The sequence below is a fragment of the Rutidosis leptorrhynchoides genome, chromosome 9 (assembly GCF_046630445.1).
Source record: "Rutidosis leptorrhynchoides isolate AG116_Rl617_1_P2 chromosome 9, CSIRO_AGI_Rlap_v1, whole genome shotgun sequence".
Lineage (NCBI taxonomy): Eukaryota > Viridiplantae > Streptophyta > Magnoliopsida > Asterales > Asteraceae > Rutidosis > Rutidosis leptorrhynchoides.
In genome coordinates, this window is record NC_092341.1 from 279,166,752 (window position 1) to 279,172,859 (window position 6,108).

The window sequence follows — 6,108 nt, forward strand, 5'->3', positions numbered from 1 at the left end:
CCATCAGTATCATCTCATCTAAAGTTTCCTTACTAGCAGCAATGACATTTCCCTAAATCTCTTCAGGAAGACCTTCTATGTACCTCTCTATCTTCTTCTGTTCATTTGGTACCATATATGGGCACAAAGTAACCAACTCTATAAACCCGTTTGTATAGGCTTCAATGTCGGTTCCTTTTACCTTCAATTCCCAGAACTCAACTTCCAGCTTTTGAATTTGGTTTCACGGGTAGAATTTATGTGTCATCATTCGTTTTAGAACAGGCCATGCGATGACATTTGCAGCATCTAGTCCTACAGTTTGGGCATATCCATTCCACCATGTTAGAGCTAGGCCACTTAGCATGTGAGTGGCATACTTTACTCAGTCGACATTCGCACAGTTGCAGATACGAAAGATGGATTCGAGATTTTTGAACCAACGAGTCAGTTCGACAGCTTCCTCACTCCCCTTAAAAGACGGAGGCTTGCAATTCATAAACTCCTTGTAACTGCAAGAAGTGGGAGGATTTCCTTGGTTATTCCCTTGATGATTGTTATGGTTGCCTTGTGCGGCAGCCAACAGCTCATGGAATTATGCAGGAGTCAGAGAGACATTCAGGATATTGGAAGAACCTCGAGTTGATTGAACCATCGCTCTTCAATACATAAATACAGTATTAGTCAAAGAGTTCATGGTGCTAATAAGTGATAAATGCACAAGGTCCACACAACATACACAAGATATAACCAAACAGATACGAACAAGATATGATAGATGATAGGAATAACAAGATGTAATTAAATACTTGTATTAAACCATAAAACCACTAGTTTTACATGAATCAAAAACTAATGCAACTTAGGCATATGCCTTTACATAAATAACGGAAATGGAAATAAATGAGAATCCTAAGATCTAATCTTTCTTAGGTGACAGAGGCTTGAAATGATCCTTAATGTACCCCTTGAAGTACATTACAAACTTCTCCAATTCCACCAGTGCGTAACGCTGGCGGTCGAGCTTCCTCTCTTACTTAGCAAACATCACGGAGAACTTGTCATAGACTCTCTTCACATCCCTATTTGTGTAGTCGATGCGCTTCTCCATCATAGCCAAGCGATCACGAAAAGTATCTCTCATAGTTTCAGTGCGACTCTGTAGATTCATGATATCACACCGAACCAGAGCATGTTCATACTCGGAGTAGACAAACTCAGAATCCTTTGGCTTATTGGATGAACTAGCGTCATCAGTAGCGGGAGTCTCCGTCTCCCTCCTCTTAGGTGAGGGAGTCTTGGTAACAGGAGGTTTAACTTCCTTCTCGGAATCATCTTCTAAACTGCATATAACTCCAAGACCATCATAAGCTGGATTAGCCTCCTCATTAGTTGGTTCTTGAACTTCTTCCTCTTCTTCAGGTTCAGAATCTTCCTCGAGTTCCCCCTCGGAATTAGCTTCACCTTCGATGTGTTCTTCAACCTCTTCATCATCACCCTCATCATCCCCATCATAGTCATCATGTTTCTCTTCCTTCACCGGTGAGTGTGGTGGAGTGGCAGGCGTGTAGACCAGTGATGCGGGAGGAGTAGCCGATTGGTAAATTGGAGATGTTGGTGGAGAAACGGGTCCATAAGCTGGAGTGTGAATGGATCTCTCCATATCAGATTCTTCGGAGTCGGAATTAACGACCGGGTTATGGCTCGACATCCTAAAAGAAAGGAAAGGAAGAAATCAGAATGTTTCTAAGGTAGACGTAAAAACACGGGAAGAAATAATAAGGAAAGACACTAAAATCTTAAGTCAGGAAAGGTTATAGTCCTATGGACTGCTAAGGCACCCTAACTAGAACATAAGGCACACATATATGCAATCTTGGTTTTCTATAACAAACCTGGTTCTGATACTTCTCTGTCATACCCCCATATAGGGCCGGGGGTAAATATGACATTTCAATACCACTGCACAATTATAATAATGAGAACGACTCTAAATGTGGCGTTTAATAAAATCAATAATTTAATTTTCAATGGAAACGAAATTTGTTTTACATGGTAAACCCAAATGTAATAAACAACAACAACAACAACAACAACAACAAAACCCAATACCACATGAGTGGTGTATGAGGGAGGTGAGATGTAGACAATCCTTCCCCTATCCGAGAATAAAAACAAGTCATTTTTCAACTCAGAGTGAAACACTCACAAAAGTAGAGAAAGTCATCCCTCTTTCTATTCGACGGATAAAGAGATTGCTTCCGAATGGACCTCCGGCCAATAAGTAGGAAATTTTTTTAAAAAAAAAGTAAAATAAAATTAAAAATAAAATTCAGTCGATATGAAAATGGTAGAAACAAATTTCCATGGGTTTTAAATCCTGCATGCAATTCAATTTAGGCTCTAAACGGCAGTCAAGACGCCAATAAATCGACGCTTGCTGTTGACTCAAAAATAGAGCCGACTAAACCCAAATGTAATAAATGTTTAACAAATGCTAAGATATAAATAATGTGGACTCCAATGCATCAACAAGCAAAGCAACATAGGGCAGCACATAAGCTATTCTTCACCTGAGACAAACATGCTTAAAATATCAACACAATGGTTGAGTGAACATCATAGGTTTAATAATTATTAAGTTTTAGACCACAAGATTTATTTCAAAATATCAAAATATTCAATATGCCATGAGTTATAATATCGAGCTAAACATTAACCCCTGACACTGTACGGGTGTCGGTAATCATTTTTATGTACCCTCTTGACGATCGGTCAATGGGTAGAGACGTCGCTCTCAATAGGCCTACTCACAATAATTATGTTTGCGACATTTTAATTCCAGCAATTAACGATATTATGGTGGGGATTTGCATGTATAGATACAATCAATACAAGTTAATAATAGTCTCACGAAGTTGCATATCAAAAAGTTTAGGCACTTGTGCCTAAATTGTAAATCATTTAAAGAAAGCATGTGTCTCACCCCAAAATTTATAAAATACATTAAAATATGTAAAAATCGGGGCTATAAGTTCACCTTAGCAGCACAAAAGAGTTATTCCACAAGAGAAATAAATTGAACAGAAGAACGTGATCGAGATCTCAACCTAGAGATAGAATGTACGATCAGATATTGCCTAATAGACATAAGTATAATAACTATACTAATGATGATGGTTTTCTAAAAGAAATTCCATTTTCGGAAAGTTACTATTTATGGAAAGTTTTCTTTCTTAGTAACTTCCAATTATAGAAAGTTCGGATTACAATCTTTAATAAGTCGTTGTACACCCTTAACCAAATCTCGTTGCTATCATACAAGTCACTCTGATGATCAGTTGTTACTGGGCGCCCAGGATTCTTGACCAGAACCTATGTCTTGGCATTCGAAATCCACAAGCGGTTTCCATAAGGCAACAAGGACCACCCTAGGCCATATGTAGCGGTGAGGTTCGTATATAGTGCACGCTATCTTACGATTATAACCTTCACATTATGTCTAAGTCATAATCTATGTTATTATATTATATTTATTATTGACCTAGTATTTATTTAATTCATACTTTTAATGAAAGTATTTATAATTATGTTATAATTATTTATTAATAATGTATTAATAATATATTACTATGGTTAGTGCTATTATTTTTATTAACTTTTAATTATTATAAAATAACTAAAGTATTTTAATAAGTTATAATGTAAGTATTTATTAATAATGTACTATTATTATTATTATTATTATTATTATTATTATTATTATTATTATTATTATTATTATTATTAACTTATATTATAAACACTCTACTTATTATTTATCCATTTTTAAATTCATTTTTAATTATAAATAATATTCTAATAATTACAAAAATTATTTTTATAAATCCCTACACTATTCTAATAGTTTCTAAAAAGTTTATTATTATTTTTGATGTTTTACATAATTACTATCTTTTTACTTATTTTAAATATAGCCGAATAAATAGTAAATATAGATTAAATACCTATATATATATAAATAAAATTTTTGACTCTATTAAATTTTAATAACTAAATATATTCTGTAAAAATTATTTTTAGTATTTTTATGTTTTTAAATAATTTAATTCCAAAATATATACATATATATACATCGAATACATTATATAATGAAAATAATTGTTATATTGATCATAATAATATATAAAAATATGTTTTAGCTTAGAATATTAAAAATAAGTGTTTTTATCAGTAAATATTTAATTATTATATTTATTTTTCATTTATTCCATTTTTAATGATTTTCGGTTCATAAAAGTATCATTAATCTATATAAATTTAAATTTAATTTTTATAAATTATGTACTGACCTAAATAATTAAGTTTAATATCATAATTTTCTGGAAAAATAATTGTATAATTTAAATAGCCTTTTCCTATTTTTTTATAAATATATGCGTATACCGTATATATATATATATATATATATATATGTATATATATATGTATATATATATATGTATATATATATATATATATATATATATATATATATATATATATAAATTGTTTTAATTAATTAAAATATAAGAACGTATTATAAATTAAAAAAATTATTTTTCCTATATCTTATATTAATTATAATAATTATCATGCATAATATATAAATTAATCAATTCGATATATATTTATTATGTATTTATATATAGTTCGGCCGAGTAAAACACAAACAAATTAATAAAAATTAGTAAATCAACTCATAAATCTAAAAAATTATTTTTTATAAAGCTTATTAATCATGTAGCTAATTATCATGTATTTAGAAAAATTTTATAAATTGCAAAACTATTTATTTTTTTTTGTTGTGTGTTTCGGCCGAAAGAAAAAAAAAGAAAAAGAAAAACTGAAAAAAATAAATAAACGAAAGAGAGAAAAGAGCTTACAAAAAAATTAGGTTTTTATGTGTGCTCCCAAATTTTTTGTGAATGAATTTGTGAAGGGTTGTAGGGGTTTTTATAGTTGAAAAAGAATTGGGCTCCAAGAAAAACACAAATTGGATTTCTTATACAATTTCCATATATAAATCATTTATTTATATTTTTTTAGAAAATTTGGCCAAAAAACTAATTTAGAATATTCTAGAATTATTTTGCATTTTCTTTTATTTATTTATATTTATTTTATTTATCCGATTTACATATATATTTAAATATAATTCGATTTATATACATATAAATATTTATTTTACAAATTTTATAATTAATACCCTTAACTTATTCATTTTATATATTTACTCATAATTATATTTTTATTTACATTTTATTTATATTAATATAGATTATATACATTTTAATACGTAGTATATACATTTAATAATAATTATATTATTATTATTAGGGTTAGGATTAGAGTAATAAATGCGATTAATTAATTATAGTTTATTTAATACGAGTATTGGGGTTAGGGTTTACATTTAATGTTTAGGGTTAGTTTATTAAATTCGAGTATTAATTACTTCATTTAATATGTCCGGATAACAACCCTAATGATAATGTGCGAAACAACAATGAAACCCTAAGGGCATTTTAGTCATTACAGAGTGGAAAATGAGGGTTGTTATATTTTCCATTTCAAACACTACCATCCAGAAGACAAAAGTAGAATACATCAAATTCACTTCTCGGTCTTCTGAATTAATAATATACCATGTCTGTTATACGAAGCAATTTTGTTGAAGACATCTGACTATGAAGGTATCACGCTTACCAATAAACAAGGACATGACGAAGTGACAAGACTACATATGTCGAAGAGAAATGGTAAGCGGGATGATTCATTTCAAACACTAGTGTCCGGGAGTTAAAAGAGGAATGCACCGAATTCACTTTCCTTTGCTTTTGAATCTTCCTAGTCAATCAAATAGAAAGTCAATCCTATCCTTCTATGGATCGTCTTGGAGATTGTCCTATGCATCAATAGCTAGGGATAAACCCTAAAAGAGTTCTATAAAGAAGGACATGATCCCTGAAAGAACACACACACACATACACACACTCAAGTCATACTTGAATAATAACACATACAACTCACTTTGTTTACCTTCGTATCATGATGGAGTAAAGTAAGAAACCTTCTTACTACATTCGG